This window comes from Schistocerca gregaria, chromosome 10 (genome assembly GCF_023897955.1).
Source record: "Schistocerca gregaria isolate iqSchGreg1 chromosome 10, iqSchGreg1.2, whole genome shotgun sequence".
Classification (NCBI taxonomy): Eukaryota; Metazoa; Arthropoda; class Insecta; order Orthoptera; family Acrididae; genus Schistocerca; species Schistocerca gregaria.
In genome coordinates this window covers 121410706-121431861 of record NC_064929.1, presented here as the reverse complement: position 1 = coordinate 121431861, position 21156 = coordinate 121410706, and positions in this window count along the sequence as shown.

Genomic DNA, 21156 nt, shown 5'->3' with positions numbered 1-21156 from the left:
GTAAAAGCATTGCTACTCCAAAACATCTCGAGCCATTGCGCAGCTCTTTCAGTGTTTGTTAAGTGCCTCTAACGAACGTTTTTGTGCCATTGTGCAGTCGTCCCAGATGATGATCTTGGATGCTGATAAAACTTTGGCCATTGCTGAGTTTTGTTGTAACATTACATGTTGGTTCTTCAACAGCTTGAACATTTAACGGTAATTGTAATGCAAATTTTAATACAAATTACTTCTTTAAATTTTTAATTAATGACATATACTTATACTTAACCATAGACGTTTAGCTGTCATTTGTGTTTTGTTATTCCTTGTCAGATGTATTTTTGTTATTCCACGTTTTATAGTGACGTTTAGCTGACATTTGCATTTTGTTATTCCAGCCAGATGCATTATTGTTATACCACGTTCTATAGCAGTCGAACGGGATTACAAGTATCCTATGTCCGTCTCCTGGTTGTAACCTACCTCTCCACCAATTTTCGGCCAAATCGGACAAGCCGTTCTTGAGTTATAAATTGTGTAACCAACACGACTTTCTTTAATACATATAGATAACAGGAGGGGCTGTGAAATTTGAGGGGTGTTGAAGAAGTGATGGAACACATTCTTCTCGGAAATCAGGTTGGTTTCATTGGGAATTGCGATACATCATATTATTTGCGACACTTTTTGCTACCAAACCATATTTCTTCCCAGCCCTGTTCAATATGATGGTATTAAGTCAGCTTACTGGGAAGGTCTCTACGCCCTCATGGTACCACTTTACTGGTCGATGAAGGAGCAAATGTCTTGCTGCATCAGTGACCTCCCTATGGTCTTCATGCTGCTTACACAAGAGTGGATCCTTAAATGCCCCAAACGGATGAAAGTCAGAAATGTGTGTGAGAGATCCGAGCTGCAGGTTGGGTGAGGAAGAACACTCCAACCAAGTTTTCTGAGCTCCTCCTGGATCTGTGGAGCGTCGTGTTCAGATGGAAAAGGAGATACTACACAACTGGCCAGTAAAATTGCTACACCAAGAAGAAATGCAGATGATAAACGGGTATTCATTGGACAAGTATATTATACTAGAACTGACATGTGATTACATTTTCACGCAAGTTGGGTGCATAGATCCTGAGAAATCAATACCCAGAACAACGACCTCTGGCCATAATAACAGCCTTGATACGCCTGGGCATTGATTGAGTCAAACAGAGCTTGGATGGCGTATACAGCTACAGCTGCACATGCAGTTTCAACACGATACCACAGTTCACCGAGAGGAGGTGACGAGACGTGTAACCAATGGCACCCTATAACATCACGCCAGGTGATACGCCAGTATGACGATGACGAATAGACTCTTTCAGTGTGCGTCCACCGCGATGTCGCAAAACACGGAATCGACCATCATGATGCTGTAAACACAACCTGGATCCATCCGAAAAAATGACGTTTTGCCATTCGTGCACCCAGATTCGTCGTTGAGTACACCATCGCAGGCACTCCTGTCTGTGATACAGCGTCAAGGGTAACCGCAGCCATGGTCTCCGAGCTGATAGTCCATGGGGCTGCAAACATCGTCGAACTGTTCGTGCATGTGGTTGTTGTTTTCCAAACATCCCCATCTGTTGACTCAGGGATCGAGTCGTGGCTGCCACGATGCCTGTCATCTTGACTGCTAATGATATCAGGCCGTTGGGACCCAGCACGGCGTTCCGTATTACCATCCTGAACCCACCGATTCCATATTCTGCTAACAGTCATTGGATCTCGACCAACGCCAGCAGCAATGTCGCGATACGATGAACTTCAATCGCGATAGGCTACAATCCGACCTTTATCAAAGTCGGAAACGTGATGGTACGCATTTCTTCTTCTTACACGAGGCATCACATCAACATTTCACCAGTCAACGCTGGTCAACTGCCGTTTCTGTAATAGAAATACGTTGGAAACTTTCCTAATATCAGCACGTTGTATGTGTCGCCACCGGCGCCAACCTTGTGTGAATGCTATGAAAAGCTAATCATTTGCATATCACAGCATCTTCTTCCTGTCGGTTAAAATTCGCGTCTGTAGCACGTCATCTTCGTGGTGTAGCAATTTTAATGGCAAGTAGTGTAGTTAACATTTTTGTGGCAGTGAAAACAATGAAGTCATTACTTCAGTTTCCTGAGAGTAGCACAATACACTTCATACCCGATCGCTGTAACATGAGGGAGGACATGATACATAATAATTCCTTGAGAGTCACAGTCTAATTGTGCACCAAAGTGTTTCATTGTGATCTATCGACACCTAGAATGGCAGTGTCCACACGTTCCAAAACTGCAGAAGTAACAACTATGTTTGGTTAGCTGTGATTCGGGAAATCAGACAGGTTAGTACGACCTTGCTGCGCTGATGACAGATGCGTCACCCATCGGCTCACCGTGCCTTTGTTCACAGTCAGGTCTCCGCAGACGTTCTGCAAGCACCTGATAATATCCGCGATACTCTGGTTTTCTGCCAAAAGGAACTCAGCAACAGCTCTACGGTTGGACCACACCTGCGTCACCGTCGGCATATTGAAGGCTGCATACAACGGGCTCCAACTATCGAAACTTAAAACAGCGGTAGGGGCTGAAGGGGGAAGATGTCGCGACGTCTCACAGTAAATTCCTCATTTTTTTTCTGCCTAAACTGGCCTAGAAGGGAATGCCTTGCATTACTTACTGAATGTGCCTCGTACCAGAAAACCACATTTTTGATCAAAGAGCTACACACACTGCATCTACCTCAATGTTTGCTAGTGCTGTCTGCATAATCACCTGTTTCTCAGAAGAGAATTTCTCAGAAAGAATTGTACATATTTCCGAATTTTTCCTACTACCTTCACATCTTTTGCGAGTTTCCGTTGTTTATCCTCACACTCAATTTGCAAAACTTATTTCTTGGGCTGAATTCTACTTTTTTGAATCTCGTATTCTATGCTTCACTTCCACAAACTAGTCTTGAAAACCCCTAAGGTTTTGAACAACTTCAGCTCTGATTGTCTTCATATTTATATATGAACATCAGTGTCAATTACGTTAAATATTGAATCGCAATTTATTCTTCGCTTCACATTTTAGCCAAACTGCCTGTTACGCTCTGTAGTTCTTGTATTGGCCACCTACATTTCTTCTTGCTCTGAACTCTTAATTGTCTTTCTCTACTCATATAGTCTGCATCACCTTTCCTTTTACTCCTATTTTCTTATATTTTTTTCGGTTAGGTTACACATTCACTAATTTTTCCTACTACTCTCATTTCTTTGGCCGTCTTTCCTTGTACATCCTCACACTCACCTTAGAAAACGCGTTGCTTGAGGCTGGTTTCTGCTTCCTTCACGTCTTGTATCCCACACTTCCCTTCCACAAACAAGGCTTCGTGCAGCTAAGGTATTGCAGAACTTCAGCTCTGTTTCTTTCCTGCCTTAATTCTCGGTTTTTTTGCAATCTATGCAATAATATTTATTTATCTTTTCGTCTCTCACAATGTTTTGTAATGAAAACAACAAGTCATTATTTTTAATTACGTATTTCGTGGAAATACACTTAATATTTGATATATGTGCGCGCAATGAGATAATATTAGATGAAAAACATTACATACATCGATAATAATGTCCAATCGCCAGAAAAACGAAAACGAATTTTACTTTTAGGGTTCACTATGTTATCTGTTCGTATGGCTATCTGTGTTGCTGTCCGACTGTTAAAAAGCCCTGTTTCTCAGGAACGGCTACATGTGTCAAACTGAAATTTGTGGCAGATAATGCGGCCTATGGTCCCTTGGTGGTGGCAAACATTGAAGCTCCTACGTCAATGAATTCCAAAGATACGACTATGAAGGATGAGTTTGCAAGTATTAAAATGTCTGAATTATGTCAGACATTTTAATACTCTTAGACTGACTCATGAAAGCCTGTAGGATACATCCCGCTGCCATAGATTCACGAAATTTAGCAGAAGGGAAGTATTAACAGTGCAACCAAAGAAAAAATTCGAAAACTGTAAATTTATAATTGTATCAGACGAAATTATTTTTTGTTATATCTTATACGACTGTCTGTTTGTCCATTGGTTAGACCTATTTTTCTTAAGAATGGATAGACGCATCAAGTTGAACTTTGAAACATACTAAGACCCTTGACTGTGTAAAAAATGCAGTGAAATGATATGGAATTTAAGTCAGATGCTTTGCTGCTCGCAATCTCAACCATCAAAATTAGAATTATGAAATTTGTCAAAAAGGAAAGCTTTTACTGTATAACGAAAGTAAAGCAATCCGAATGCAGTTTGTAAGTGTATCACATACGAAAAAGAATTTAGCGTTTTTCATCTGGATGACTATCAGAACGCCTGTTAAGACCCCTTTTCTTTAGGAACTAGGAGACATATCATGTTGATTGGTTGGTTTTATGATTTTTAGGTTAAAGGGACTAAATTGCAAGGTTGTCACTGGCTGAATAAAAAAGGAGGAGCAAGCCACTCTGGAACGCACTAAAATCTTTAGCCGCAAACACTAGCCTAGAGAAACTCCAACTGGGAAAAGACGAACACCAGGAGAACAAACAGTAAAGAAAGAACGTGGAAGAGTTAAAAAAAAAAAAGAGGGAGGGTGAAGGCCTGGGAGATAAGGCCACACAACCACCCTTAGATTGAGTAATAGAAACCTCCCTCTCAAAAGAAACGTAAAACTAGATCATCCTCTGAGGCATTGTGTCCTAACACGATAGGTAGTGTGGTAAGAAGGTTAAAAGTCCGCCTCAGGGCGGCTAAGATTGGGCAGTCCAACAAGATGTGGACCTCAGCCAAGTAGGAACCACAGTGGCTCAGTGAGTCAGCCATGTATGGCTGATGAAGAGCTGCCAAAGGGGCATGAAGTCCCTGCAAGTGGCTTGCACGGATGACCTCCACACATTCTGTGCCTCGTTGATAACATGTAGTTTATTTGGTGTACTGCAGGTGCGCTATTCAGTATCCCAGATACCAAAAACGTTACGGTGTGAGACTGACTGGAGATCAGCCTCTGGTGTGCCAATTTGTAGGTTCGGTTTACCAGTAGCCTGTTTCGCCAGCCTGTCAGCATGGAGGCTGGGATCCCGATGTGTTCTGGGGTCCAAACAAAGGTCACTGAACATCCACTATTTTTGAGGGCATGAGGACACTTCTGGACAGTCACTACCAAAGGATGGCAAGGGAAGCACTGGTCGAGAACTTCTAGGCTGCTGATGAAGGATGAAGGACTCACCTGCGCAAGAGCTCGACAGATGGATATCAATTCTGCAGTGCAAACACTGCAGCCATGTGGCATGGAGTGATGTTAAGTGTCTCCAGCCAACGTGACCATCGACGATCGAGTCATTGGTGAAAACCATTTTTAAGCCCTAGAACTCGCCGAGCTGGTGGATGGCCTTACATGGAACGGAGCGTTTTGGGCCTTGTGACAGGTCTAGACGAAGCTGTGACCGAGGCATGGGCCATGAAGGTGTATGTGAGTGAACCCAGAGTGATGGTGGTAGATGGAGGCACTGGAGTTCTGTGAGAAGGAATCAGACACATTCGGGAATTGTAGTTCCCGATATGGGCCGCCACTCTTGGAGATGAATCACAGTGGTTGGGAAAAGGAGATGGTAATTGGGAGGCTGTGGAAAGTTGCGAACGTGTACAATATAATTCACAAGCAGATCTTATCGGCTGATCCGCAATGGAGGAACCCAAGATTCCACAAGGAACCTGTTCACTGACCTCATCTGGAAAGCTCATGTTGCTAGTGGACCTTCACAGTGGGGTACAGGGTTCAGCATCATCAGTGCTGCCATAGTCAAGATGGTTCTGTACCAGTGCTGCAACAGAGTAGGACGATCTGCAACCCAGTCAGTGTAACTCAGGCATCGAAGAGTGTTAAGGTCCCATCAACACTTTTGCTTAACCCTCTGACAATCGCGCATGTATCTGTGAGATACATGACCTACTTTTTCTCTAATATTGCCGCTATGAACAGTGGTAACGGTTTGCTGGCCCAACACATCTTGAGTCATACCTTTCTTATTACTTCACAGGAATTTCTGTCTTATCCCGATACTGACAAGGTCATGAATGAGCCAGGTGTGGGAACGTGTACTGCATGTATCTCTCAGATACAGCGCGCCTTCTCGGGTAACGCTTCGTCGCCGCTGATGACTGCAGCTGTTGCATTGTTTGCAGCGTACGCACGTCGGCAGTTGCGTTGTTGTCTTCTAAATGAAGCAACGTTTCCTTGTATCTACGTGTACTCTCTTTCAAAATGAGTAAACGATATGATCTAGAAAATCCTAAGGATTTGGAAGTAGTACATCGCCTTCTTCTCGACGACGAGGTATCCATTGAAGATGAAGATGATCTTGCAGAAACTGATTCAGAAACCGAAGATATGCTCGAAACACGATCTGTAGACCGAGACACAGATCATGAATCTCATAAAGAGGAAAATAATGAAGGGCAGGAAACTAATGAACATTACTATTTTGGTGAGTAGAAAAGACAATAAATATGCTTTCAGATGTCATAATAACAATACCTAATAATGGTGTAATGTACTTATTTTTTATTTTAGATAAGGATGGTACTAAATGGAGGAAAGTGCCTTGGAAAGCAACACAGACACGGCCTCATAATATACTAACCAAACTGCCTGGGGTAGTTGGAGACGCAAAGAAAATGGTAACTGAAATTGACTGCTGGAGCCTATTCATCAGTAATGATATCCTAGATCTAATTGTGGTCAACACTAACAGGCGTATAGCTGATGTAAAAGGAAACATTCCTCGCGGGAGGGACTGCAACGACACAGACGCAATCGAATTAAAAGCCTTCCTTGGCTTGTTATACCTTGCTCGTGTGTTCCGTGGTGGGCGACAGAATGTTCACGACTTCTGGACAGCAGATGACCTTGGTCTGGATATTTTTAGAATGACCATGTCCGAAAAACGTTACCCGTTCGTAATAAGATGTGTTCGTTTTGATGATGGAACCACAAGACAAGAACGGCGCAAGACAGACAAATTAGCACCCGTGAGGGAAATGTTCACCATGTGTTTGAATAACTGCAACACACATTACACCCTCGGTCAGAACGTCACAGTTGATGAGCAGCTACCAGCATTTCGAGGCCGGTGTGGATTTCGCCAGTTCATACCATCCAAACCATCTAAATATGACATCAAAATTTTCTGCCTATGTGATGCCAAGCTTTATCATACTTACAACATGGAAATATATTGTGGATTACAACCACAAGGACACTTTGAGAATAACAACTCCGCCAAAGAAGTAGTTCTGAGACTTGCCGAACCAATATATGGGACGGGTAGAAACAATACAGCAGATGACTGGTTCACTAGTTTGGTGTTAGTAAGAGAACTGCATAAAAGGAGACTGTCGTTTGTAGGCACAATTAGAAAAAACAAGAAGGAACTGCCATCGAATTTCGTAGCACCAACAAGTAGACAGCAATATAATAGCGTATTTGGCTACAGCAAGAATGAAACCCTTGTGTCGTATGTCCCGAAAAAAGGAAAAACTGTAGTCCTCCTTTCGAGTATAAATGTATCGTCAAGTGAGGTTTCGGAAGGTTTAGGGAAAAAACCAGCAATTATTCTACGCTATACTGACACCAAATTTGGAGTTGATGTAGTTAGCCGGTCGGAGTGGCCGTGCGGTTCTAGGCGCTACATTCTGCAGCCGAGCGACCGCTACGGTCGCAGGTTCGAATCCTACCTTGGTCAGGATGTGTGTGACGTCCTTAGGTTAGTCAGGTTTAATTAGTTGTACGTCCTAGGCGACTGATGACCTCAGAAGTTAAGTAGCATAGTGCTCAGAGCAATTTGAACCATTTGATGTAGTTGACAAACTCTGTGCAACCTACAATGTAGCTAGGTCAACAAGAAGATGGCCTATGGTGATTTTTTTCCACCTGTTGAACATTGCAGGCATCAACTCAAGAGTAATTTTCTTGGGCAACAAGAATGAATACTCAAATGTGCGCGAGTACCTCAAAACTTTGGCTCTGACTCTACTGCCAGATCATCTCATTAGAAGAGCTCTTATTATGACTCTACCTGATGATATAAGGTCGATGCTAGTAAAGTACAAACATAAAGGAAAAGAGAAAGAAAATGCTGAACAATCCTAGGAATCACAAAACAAGAAAAGAAAAATGTGCCAGTCATGCTACAGGGGGAAAAAAAGACTTGTATCAGCAAGTATACATGTGAAAGATGCGGTACACATCTTAGTTTGCAAAAGCACGAAAAAATAATTTGTGAACAATGTCTTTCTGTAGAGGACAATCATTAAAAAGAGACATGCTTTGATTAGTTCAATAATTTATTTGTTTCTATAATAAAACCAATTTTTAAAAGAATTTCATGCACTTCTCCATTACAAAATGTCAAATACTTCTGTTTATTTGAAAGTGTAGTGTGACTGAAGTTCACTTCTGTATTTGTAAAATCTGTAACAATAAAGGTAACTGCAATTTAAAACAAAAACAAAAGAAAAAGAACCCGTAAACAAACAAAAAACACAAAAATAGTCGCATGTATCCACGAGATACATCGCGACCGGTGGCGCCATGAAAGTTGACGCGTCTGTTGGAGGGTTAACCTGACGAGGATGGAGAAGCCAAACTGTGGGGGTCGAAAACCAGTCCTAAAAAGCGATACCTTTCCACTATGTTAAGTAGTTGGCTCCTGAGGTAAAGTTCTCGATGTGGGTGGACAGTACAACGCCCGACAGAAGTGTATGACACAGAGGATGAAAACTGAAAGCCACGAGGGAGGGTCCATGACTGCGCTATTTGTATGGCTCCCTGCATTCTAAATACAGCCACACCAACAGCAGACGAGCAAAAGTGAACACAAACGTTGTCGGCTTATAAAAGGGCAATACTGAGAACCCAACCGCCGCTTCGAGACCATTAATGGCCACTAAAAATAGTAAGATGCTCAGTACGGAGCCTTACAAGATCCCCATTCTCTTGAAGCACTTATTCGACTCGAAGCGACTATGGTTGAAACTGTGCTGCGATGGAGCCAGGAGACCCTGAGACTCAAGAAGCCAACACAACTTCCGACTCACCAACCATTGGAGAGAGTTGTGTAGAATGTTGGTGAGGCTGATACGGCGATAGGTGTCCACATCTGCAAAGTGATAGACAGGCTTTAGCGCTGGAACTACGGCACTTTCTCGCCATTGCGACGGGAATTCGCTATTGCACCAGATGCACTAGAAGGAGATAAGGAGGTAGCGTTAGTAATTCCCTGCAGATTTTTAATCATTTGGGAGTGGATGTGGTCTGGTCCATGGTATTCCCAGTCACAGAAAGGAGAATTATGTTGCTCAGGGCGGTGTGTTGTCAGTCCAACTACTGTTTTAGGAGACAAAAGGCGAAACTGTAAAGCTCAGACACAGAGGTTTGGGCAAAATTCTCTGCAAGACGCTCTGCAATTGGGTGGAAATTCTAGGTATAAATGCAGGGGTCTGAAATCTGTAAACACGTCTGAGCTTAATCCAGACAAGGGAAGGAGAGGTTTGTGTTTCAGTGGTGGAGACATATCGTTCTCACCACTCCTGCTGCAGTCTTTTGATTGGTTGAAGGACCTGGGCACTGAGGTGCTCGAGGGACATGACCCACCTATGGTCTTTAATGTGAATCTACAATTTCCAGGTGCAGACATAATGATAGTAGTATTGTTCTTTGTCACCTGATCGATGTTATCATCTTATGGAGATCCAACGATGTTAGGAGAAGTGAAAGCATCCCAGGCAGCTTTGGTTGGAGCCAGTCTGGTTAAGAGTCCAGTTGTGTGAAACTGAGGTACTGATAGGAAGAATGGAAAGTTACCACTGCCACACAAATTGTCGTCAGCTATCCAGTGGATAGAATGTAGAAGGTCAGAACTGCAAACAGAGAGATAAATGGCAGAATATGTACCATGTGTTACACTGAAATGAGTAGGGACACCTGTATTAAGGAGGCAAAGATCGAACTCAGTTAGTAGGTTCTCGATATGTTTATTACAGCCAGTAGCCTTGGCTCCTTTCCATCAAGAGTTGTTGGTATTGAAATCACCCAAAACCATGTGCAGGAAGGTGGATATTGGAGAAGGTAATCTCCTGTGTTGTCCTCACCATGTCACAGCTTCTACAGATGTTCGAATTGGCACAGATTCGCTATATACAAAGGTAAGGACATCTGTAGATACTCTACCTGAAATCCTCTGGCCGTCATTACGATTTTCGTAATATCTCTGATAACCGCGAAGGGCATTTGTCTACATTGCCTGAAACCAGGTTTCCTGAAGGGGCAACCCAAAAAGCAGGTATAATGCTTAAGAGTTGTAATAACATATCCAGGTGGGCAAAGAAGCAGCCCAATTCCGCAGCAGGATAACGCTTTCTGTAGTCTGTGTAGGTATGAAGTCAACAAGGAGGCAGCCTAAACCTCAGGATCGCCTGCTGCCACTGGTTGGATGCTTGTATCCAGTACTATGGCGTCTAAGACGTTGAGAGTTCTACGTCCATGGGGGATGCTAAAAACTCTGCCTCGTCCTCAGATATGGAACTTTTAGTGAGTGGCGGTGTGGGTGTTACCAATCTCCCATTTCTTAAGCGTCTTCTCTTTCGTCTGTTTGTACTCATGCTGCTCTTTGGGGGATTGCAGGGGAGACTTCTCTGAAGTAGCTCATGTACTGAGGAAGAGCATGAAGCCCTTTGCCGAGCAGCACGGGAAGAGACTTTGGAAGGTAGGGTCCCAAGGGACTCCTTCCACGCGAGGGGAGCTGAAGGAGGCTGGTGTTTCTCCAGTGGGGTGAAACGGACCAATGTCCTCGGGGTCTGTGTGAGTTGGGCGGTGCTCCACACTACACAAGGCAAAGACGAGGGGACTACCATCGCCGGCGAGGGCGATGTCGTAGTAGACACGGCTAAGGAAAATGCAGGCAAATAGGATTCAACGTTCATATTTCTGCTTAGCCTATTTTTAGGTCAGATGGATAAGGTTCTTGACTCTATAATTTACCACTCCTTTTGGAGTACCATGTAATCTGGCAAGCAGGGTGCAAAGAAGCAGCCTACTCACGCCGTACAAAATTCACACCAGTCTCTCCATTGTGTGCCAGCCAGTCCGCTGTAACTACATCTGATGTCATAAATGTTGCACAATACTTTAACAATCAAGTAAATAACCTGAAACGCTTCTAGCATGTCAGGAGTAAGACTAAATCAATATGTGTTAAATATCAGTTCAATAACTTTAACCATTTTCGAAATTTGGATGTTTTTTGGTAAAAATCAATGGCGCGACAGAAAAGAGCTAGAAAATTAAAAATTTATATTTAGATTCCCTTTTGCATAATAATTTAGTACAAACAGTATTTATGAGCTCACAAATTAAAGTTTTAGTTGAAATTCATGATTTTCTGGTTTTTGTCTTAAAAATTAAGGAAGCAAGATAGATTAAATAGGCGAATAAATAAAGCTGGGATGTTTAAATTTAAGTAGAAGGGAGATCCGCTATAATCATAAAGAAGTGAGATGTTTCAACTGAATAACTATAAAACTATAGCGATAGCGTATCTCCAAAGGACAAGTTCAGAGCTCGTCTACTGCATGTAGTGTAATTACATTTATTCTCCCGCCCAAAATATTTGAGTTAGCCACGTCAAACTTTTATTATGGTTACTTACCTGTGTGCTGATTGCACATTTAAATTGAGAGTTTCATCGGCCATCAGCAAAGGAAGCAATGATTTATTTGATAACTTAAAGTAGTGCATTACTAGCACAGCGGCTAGTCGGGAGAGCGGATTTGATCAGGCGTTCTCTTAGCCGTCCGCACCGCACCGTGGCTTTATATATAAGAACGCTGCGCGAGAAAAAAGGCCCCAGTTCTCTCCAGACGCTGATTAGCGTACCACTTGTGCCGGAAGTCACGTCGCGTCGTTATCATTGCTTTAAACAGCCTCGGATGCCGTAATAACTTACACGGGATACGCGTAACCATGAAATCGTTTTCGAGTGAAGTGTTAATTCTGGGATGACTTTAATGGTCTATCTTCAGTTTGCATATGTCGTATTTTCACGTGCCGTCGTGTGACAGACATTCTACTATCACTTAGCGTGGCGTTTGATGAACATTACCATCAAATTATGTCGAGCTTTCACTTAAACATTTAATTTGAACAGTTATAGTTGCATCAGCGCATTAGACTCTGAACTGCTCTGGTAGCTGGATTGTGTGGATTTTTTTTTGTCTGTGTCTTTCAGAATATAGTGAACATAATAGAAAGAATCGTTTTTGATTATGAATCCTAGACAATCTCCTAATTCCTCAGAGCTATAAGCTGTAGCTATAAATATATATTTCTCAGATGAAGTGGGCACTAGGAATCCTAATTACAGGCTTCACTTTCTGGTTGCCAATATTGTAGTTAGAGAGCCAGTATTGAGATCGGCAAACAACAGCACTAAATAAATAAAAAGAACATTTCTATAACAACTAATTCCACCCGCCGCCCCACACATGGTGCATTGGTTGGGAAATACAAAACATTTATTCAACAAATATTCCACCTGCCACCCCACATATGGTGCAAAGGCTGGGAAGGAAACTGAGTAAAAGTGAAAGTGATTTTTAATATTCGGAGTCGGGAGTGAAATGCGACACGCATCTGAGTAGTGAAACAGTGATAGTGTTACATGTGCATGTGGACGACGGAATTGGATTAACAACGCATCTGGATTGACTTAGCTGACACTGAGTCTAGAGGGGCTGCCAGCATCGCGAGAAATCAGTTTCGCCTCACCGCAGTAGATCGCCGGAGCAACCGGAGCTGCGCCTGCAGTTGTGGGCGAAGCAAACACACAGCAGCCACGAAGTGCCGTCTGCAGTTCAACGCGCCGCGTCGCATCAGTAATCCTGGGACCCCGCGCCGGGAACGCCATACGTCGTGCAGAAGGAACTAAGTTAAGTGAAAAGCTGTTAAAAATTTTACTTACCTGCACTAAAAGACTGTCGGCGATGGAACCGCCAGAAGAAACTGAGGTTAAACTTAAATCAGAATGTATGTCTGTTGAAGGAACTGTAAATCCAGACAACGGTTCAAGTGTAAATATGCATGATAATAGTAATGTTAAAGTGAAATATGAAGTATTGTCTCCTGACAGTAGTGTGAAAAGGGGCAATGATTCAATAATAGAGACCCCTGTAGTAAAGCAGAAATCATAAATTGTTAATTTATTGGATGATAGTTTATCTGATGAGTTAAAAACGAAACAGTCATCAGAGGTGGTAGAGTTTGAAAAGGATAAGTTATATATGATTGATCAATCAGAAGTTTCATTTAGTTTCGATGATTATGGTGTTGGAGCTAGTTTTTCGACACCTGAGTGTGATAAAAAGTCAGCTAGTGGGCAACCCAAAGATACTGAAGCTATTGATTTAAATGTAATATTACAAGCAATAGCTGCCAGTAATGCAAAAATGTCAGCCAGTAATGTTAAAATGACATCTGAATTAAAGTATGAGATTATGGCCAGCCAAACTAATTTTAATAAACGATTGGGCATAATGGACAATATCTTTAAGGCTGGCTGCAATAAGTTGAAAGAGGATCTGGACAGTTTGAATTATAAAATTGATTACAATCATGAGGATATTAAGAACAAGGTTGCTCAACAATTTTCTGAAATGTATAAAACAGTAAAATCCGAAGTTGCTGAGGTTCGCGGGAACTTCCAAATGGAAGATGCGAAGCTGGAGCACAAGTTAACAGAAAATATCGAGGCGGAATCTGAACTGTGCTCAGATAGGTTTAAAGATGTTGTTATAAAAGTAAACATATGTCAAGCAGAAGTAGATGCAATCAAAACAGATACTACTAATATTGTGCAAAGAGTAGGTAATGTTGAAATGAGAGTAGAAAATATTAGTACTAACATTGCTAACATTGAGAGTAAAGTAGCTTTAGTAACTCCTGGTAATGGTAGTATGCAACAAGTTGTAGCTGCAAACGCCGCTTTTATCGGGTGTAGGCAGTTCTTACAGCTCGATCCAGATAAAAATATCCACCCGCTAGATTTCTGGAACGATTTTGAAGATGTGATTCCACCAACTTGATCTGGACGAGAGAAAATCTCATTTATTAGAAGCCATTTATTAGGTGACGCCATGCGTTGGTCAGCTGATGTTATGTTGAAGTGTAAAACTTTAGCGGAATTTAAAACAGCTCTCATTAATGAGTATTGGTCTAGCAATAAGCAAAATGAAGTGTTGAGAGAATTTTGGAGTGGAAAACGCTTCAATGTAGGCAAGGAATCTATTAAAGGGTTTGACAGGTCATGGATCTCACGTTTGTCACATTTGGCCGAAATGCTAAAACCTGAAATGATAATATTAGGTCTTGAAGCCAAACTGCCATGGTATGGGCAAACTAGAATTATATCTGCCCCTAGAGACAATCTTGATCGTTTCATTGAATGTTTGGAACGTGTAGAGCGTGTGGCTGCCAATGAAGAGTAAGCACGTAATAACAGAAATGCTAATAACACCAGTAGTAATTTTAAGAAAGAGCTGAAGGGAATGTAAATATCAGAACAGTAGGTGTTCGCCATCCTAAGAGAGGTAGGAATTGGAGAAATAATTATCAGAACCAACAATGACATCCAACTGATAGTAATTTTGTTCCGAACAATATTATGCAGGTAAACAACAGTGCGGAATTCTGTGACGACGCGGGAATTACAGCAACAGACCTAAGTGAAGTACGAATGTTTGCGTTGCACAAAGTAAAGGAAGAAAGTGCATTAAAGAGGGTGATTAAGAACTTGAGGCGTGAGCAGAATGCAGATGACCAGCTGAAATTAGTAAAGAGCTATTTGGGAGATGCGAACTATCATAAGGTTTCGCAATACTACTGTCTGCATAAAGGTACTCTGTTTAGGAGGAAAAAAGGTGTTTCTGAGTGGAAGCTATGCTTTCCCTCAGAACATGTAGACTTACTAATCGACTATGTACATCTGAGGTATGGGCACTATGTTGCAAAGGAGTGCATTGCAAAATGAAAAGAGAAAGTTGTGTTTGACAACATGTACCGCCGTGTTGCCACGCGTCTAGCATCTTGTGTAGTGTTCCAGAAAGTCCGTGCTGCTAACACCAGAATACAAGGGGATATGCATTCAGTAGAGCCACCTGAAACGCTAGAATTACTGGCTTGTGATTTGTTTGGCTCTCATCCTGCTTCGAGAGGTGGGTGCACCCATGTTTTTGTTGTTGTGAATGGATTTAGTAAATATGTTAAGCTATACCCAATTAAAAGAGCAAATGCAAAAACGTTGGTAGGAAAGTAGGAAAAAGATTTCTTCGTGAACGTTGGCGTTCCGAAGAATTTGCTGTCAGACAATGGGCCTCAGTTTACTTCTGATAGAGAATGTCTGGATAAGGCCGGAGTGAAACATCTGAAAATATCTGCGTAATTCCCCAAGGAAATATTAGTGAACGTATTATGAGAGAATTAAATAGACTTTGCAGGACTTATTGTGCTTGGAAACACTCAAGTTAGGCAGAGCACATGAAGTATTTTGAGAATGTAATTAACAACTTAAGGCATGACGCAACTGGTTTTGCGCCTTGCGAATTGATGTTTGGCCAAGGGCCGTACAATGTGATTGCAGATATGGTAGAATTCCTTATTGCAACGCAAATATCCACGGACGAGAAGAAGTTAAAGGCAAGGGCAAATATAAGAAAAAGAGGATTGGAAAGGAAGAAGCGTCATGACGCAAAAGCTGTACCCACCAGTTTTGAAATAGGTCAGTTAGTCCTTGTCAAAACCAAGGTAAAATCAAAGAAGATAAATGCAGAAACAAAGAAATTCATGTTCTTATACCAAGGACCTTTCAGGATCATAGGAAAACCACATGTCAATGCATATAGGCTAGAGTACCCTAACAGTAAATAGCTATTAGGTCTTAGGAACGTGATCAACCTAAAGAAGTTCATAGGTAGTGAATTAATTCTGTAGGGAGGAGGTTGTTCTGTAGCTTCTGCACAGTGTGGCAGCTGTGCAGTCCCAGCTGTGTGAGATATTCTTTCCCATTTCAGATTCCACTCTCTCTTCATCTTTCCTATCTACAAAAATTTCGACTCCTTCTTTCCAATACGAAATTTTTCTGAAACCAATGAACTCTGTAGGGAGGAGGTTGTTCTGTAACCACTACACAGTGCAGCTGTGCAGTCCCAGCTGTGTGAGATCATTTTCCCCATTTCAGAGTTCACTCTCTCTTCATCTTTTCTATCCACCTAAAATTTCGACCTCTTCTTTCCAACACATTAAATTTTCCGTTATGGTTATCAAGCCAATAATAAACTAATGAATTCTGTAGGGAGGAGGTTGTTCTGTAACCTCCACAGAGTGTGGCAGCTGTGCAGTCCCAGCTGTGTGAGATCTTCTTTCCTTTTCAGGTCTCATTCTATCTTCATCTTTCCTATCTACCAAAGTTTCGACTCCTTCTTTGCAAAACAAAAATTTTCCGTCATGACTATCAAGCCATGACCAACGTCATGACTATCTGTAACCATTCTATCCACCGATTAGTGAAAAAAAAAGCTAATGTGACAAACATAACAGTGACATAAACAACAGAGAAGTATGATGTAATTAAGATACAAAGGTATGTGAGTAACAAGTATGTATAGAACCCTGGTAATATTATAACTACAAAGTTGTTGTTTTATTGGAAATGGTCCCGCAATAATATTCAAAAAAGATATACAAATTCGTGTACAAGCAGGATCTGAAGTGGCAGTGAAACCTATTGTACGCTGTAGAGCTAACTAATTAACAGTAAAAGAGATTGCTTAGTGTTATGAAAAATATGCAGATAAGCTATAAGAATGAACTCACATTGTGTAGCAAGGATTGGCAGTGTAATAGAATTGAACAGTGTTTGTGGTTGAGACGTGAAGGACAAGTCCTTGAAATATTTATAAGGTCGGAGCTGGCCGTTATTTGGTGTATTGTGTGACTGGACACACCTACATGTATTGAGGTTATGAGTGGTGTGAGGAGGCGCGAGGAGGCGTGAATGCGACCATAGGTACCCTTATGTTAGATGGGACAGAGCAGCTCATGGTGTCCTATAGGTTTAAGGAATTTAGCATTACGCTCGTACATAATTACTTAATGCACTTTAGTCGTAGGTCGAGAGAAACTACCTGTGGTCTCAGCGTCCGATCGAGTGGAAATGGATTGCCACGTGAGAAAACTGATCACCTGCAATCCACTATAGATATGAAATAAACTGCCATCCTATGCTTTAAATTTCAATGGAGTGAGTATTACTTAAGTTCATACACTAGCATAGTAAGTAAGTACGTAATTGCAGATGTGAAACTGACACAGCAGCAGAAGACCAATAAGTGGATTTAGTAGCCAACTATACGTAGTGTTTTTTGAACACTCAGAACTGTACTATTACCACAAGTTACTCACATGTAGAAAGAAGCTGAGAAGACAACTACTAATCAAATATACTCATACTATCTCTAAGAGTAAGGTAATCGAAGTTAATCAGCTTAGTAAATAAAATACAAATGTATCAGGAATGTACCGAGCATTGGTTCAGTGTCCTTCCCAGAAATAATAAACTGAAATTAAATAGTATTTATCATTGTATGCCTTGAGCATAAATTTTCTCTAGTACGTGACTAACGGCGTTTTGAGCCATTTGTTTATCGATTTTATGACAGATAAGTAACCGCGAGAGTAAAAATTTAAAAAGTTCTGTTATATTTGTTCCAGTAACATATTTAAAGATTATATATATATATATATATATATATATATATATATATATATATATATATATATATATCCCCATTTCATTGTGACCCACCCTTAGATATTAAGTGAACAGAGTCTGAGGCACTCTTTTTGTTTGTTCTACAGGACAAACCAGATAATGGCCGCCTGGTAGCTGAGTGAAAGCGTGGGGTGACTTGGACACAACTCACAGTGACCCCTCCCCTTTCCCCATGTCATTGAGAATGAACGTGAAGGGCGCACACCATAGCAACTTCCCCTACTCTACGCTTGGGAATGGAAGTGTAGAACGCCAGCCAAAGTGGCTACAACCACGTGTGTAAAAATGAAATTGTCATGATTTGTGAAATTTTCTTTCAGGTTTAGAAAAGACTGCTAAGATATAATTATCTGTTTATGTATCATGAATAACTGTGTTTTTTCTTTGAATTTCTGTATGTAAAAATGTATTTAATGGATTTAAGATTTTCATAATTTTACATATTCTATGTGTTTGTCTGTCTAAGGCAATATGAATTCCAAAGTGTTTCATTGTTTTTGCTTAAATTTTGAGTGATAATGTTGCTTAAGAGGCAGTGAACATGCCAGCAATTTAAATAATTGAAGTAGGTAATCAGTTTTCTTTTAATATTTCTATATGTTTACATTTCAATTTTAATTTTTCTGAAGGAGTTAAGCTGTACTCTTGCTTCCCTTTTTGTAATTAGTTTTTTTTCCTTCCATTCACAATCCAAAAAAATTAAGTAGAGGGTGATGTAATGAAGCAGCCTACTCACTCCGTATAAAATTCACGTCAGTCTTTCCATTGTGTGCCAGCCAGTCCGCTGTAACTACCTCTGATGTCATAAATGTTGCACAATACTTTAACAATCAAGTAAATAATCTGAAACGCTTCTAGCATGTCAGGAGTAAGACTAAATCAATATGTGTTAAATATCAGTTCAATAACTTTAACCATTTTCGAAATTTTGACATTTTTCTGTAAAAATCATTGGCGCAACAGAAAAGAGCTAGAAACTTGAAAATTTATATTTAGATTCCCTTTTGCATAATAATTTAGTAGAAACAGTATTCATGAGCTCACAAATTAAAATTTTAGTGGAAATTCATGATTTTGTGGTTTTTGTCTTAAAAATTAAGGAAGCAAGGTAGATTGAATAGGCGAATAAATAAAGCTAGGATGTTTAAATTTAAGTAGAAGGGAGATCCGCTATAATCATAAAGATGTGAGAAGTTTCAACTGAATAACTATAAAACTATAGCGATAGCGTATCTCCAAAGGACAAGTTCAGAGCTCGTCTACTGCGTGTAGTGTAATTAAATTAATTCTCTCGCCCAAAATATTTGAGTTAGCCACGTCATACTTTTATTATGATTACTTACCTGTATGCTGATTGCACATTTAAACTGAGAGCTTCATCGGCCATCAGCAAAGGAAGCAATGATTTATTTGATAACTTAAAATAGAGCATTAATAGCACAGCGGCTAGTCGGGAGAGCAGATTTGATCAGGCGTTCCCTTAGCCGTCCGCACCACACCGTGGCTTTATATATAAGAACGCTGCGTGAGAAAAAAAGGCCCCAGTTCTGTCCAGACGTTGATTAGCGCACCACTTGTGCCGGAAGTCACGTCGCGTCGTTATCATTGATATAAACAGCCTCGGATGCCGTAATAAGTGACTCGGGATACGCGTAACCATGAAATCATTTTCGAGTGAAGTGTTAATTCTGGGATGACTTTAATGGTCTATCTTCAGTTTGCATATGTCGTATTTTCATGTGCCGTCGTGTGACAGACATTCTACCATTACTTAGCGTGGCGTTTGATGAACACTACCATCAAATTATGTCGAGCTTTCACTTAAACATTTAATTTGAACAGTTATAAATGCATCAGCGCATTAGACTCTGAACTGCTCTGGTAGTAGGATTGTGTGGAATCTTTTTTTGGTCTGTGACTTTCAGAATATAGCCAACATTTTAAAGAGAATCGTTTTTGCTTATGAATCCCAGACAATCTCCTAATTCCTCAGAGCTATAAGATGTAGCTATAAATGTATTTCTCAGATGAAGTGGGCACTAGGAATTCTAATTACAAGCTTCACGTTTGGCTAATCACTTTCCGGTTGCCAATATTGTAATTAGAGAGTTAGTGTTGAGAACGGCAAACAACAGCATTAAATAAATGAAAGGAACATATCTATAACAACTAATTCCACCCACCGCCCAACATATGGTGCATCAGCCTGGAAATGCATCTTTTCTACATTACATTCTACATAAGGAGAATTAATACCACCGCCGTCCCGCAAGGGGGATTGATGCCCTCCACAGTGAACACAGGTTGGTGGAACGGTACATAGACTATTTGGCTGCAGTGGACAACAGCACTCTCTGCATGTGGCGCTGTAACTGAATTAGGATCATATGTTGCCAGATTTGGGGCACTTAAAGCACTGGATCGGTTTACATCACGATTGTATACCATCATCTTGACCTTTCTAGGTAACGAATCATCCTAAAAGGCCAAGATGAAGGCACCAATAGCAATCTTATTAACTTAATGTCCCCTACAGTCAAGCCGGACGAAGTGAACGCCTTATCGTCCGAAATTGGCGAGTAGCTTGTCGTCGGACTTCAACAAAAGGTTTTGATGAAAAATAATCCCCCGGACAATATTTAGCCTATTATGTTGAGTGACAGAAATGGAAATATCATCCAGCTTGTCACAGGTGAGGAAAACACGTGACTGGGCTGGTCATGCTGTCTGAATCAGTGCTGAAATAAGGCACATTTCGCCGGCCGCTGTGGCCGAGCGGTTCTAGGCGCTTCAGTCTGGAACCGCGCAACCGCTACGGTCGCAGGTTCGAATCCTGCCTTGGGCATGGGAGTGTGTGTGATGTCCTTAGGTTAGTTAGGTTTAACTAGTTCTAAGTTCTAGGGGACTGATGACCACAGATGTTAAGTCCCATAGTGCTCAGAGCCATTTGAACCATTTGAACACATGTGACTGGGCTGATCATGCTGTCTGAATCAGTGCTGATACAAGGCACATTTGGCCGGCCAGTGTGATGGAGCGGTTCTGGGCGCTTCAGTCTGGAACGGCGCGACCGCTAAGGTCGCAGGTTCGAATCCTGCCTCGGGCATGGGTGTGTGTGTGTTTGTGTGATGTCCTTAGGTTAGTTAGGTTTAAGTAGTTCTAAGTTCTAGGGGACTGATGACCACAGATGTTAAGTCCCATAGTGCTCAGAGCCATTTGAACCATTTGAACACATGTGACTG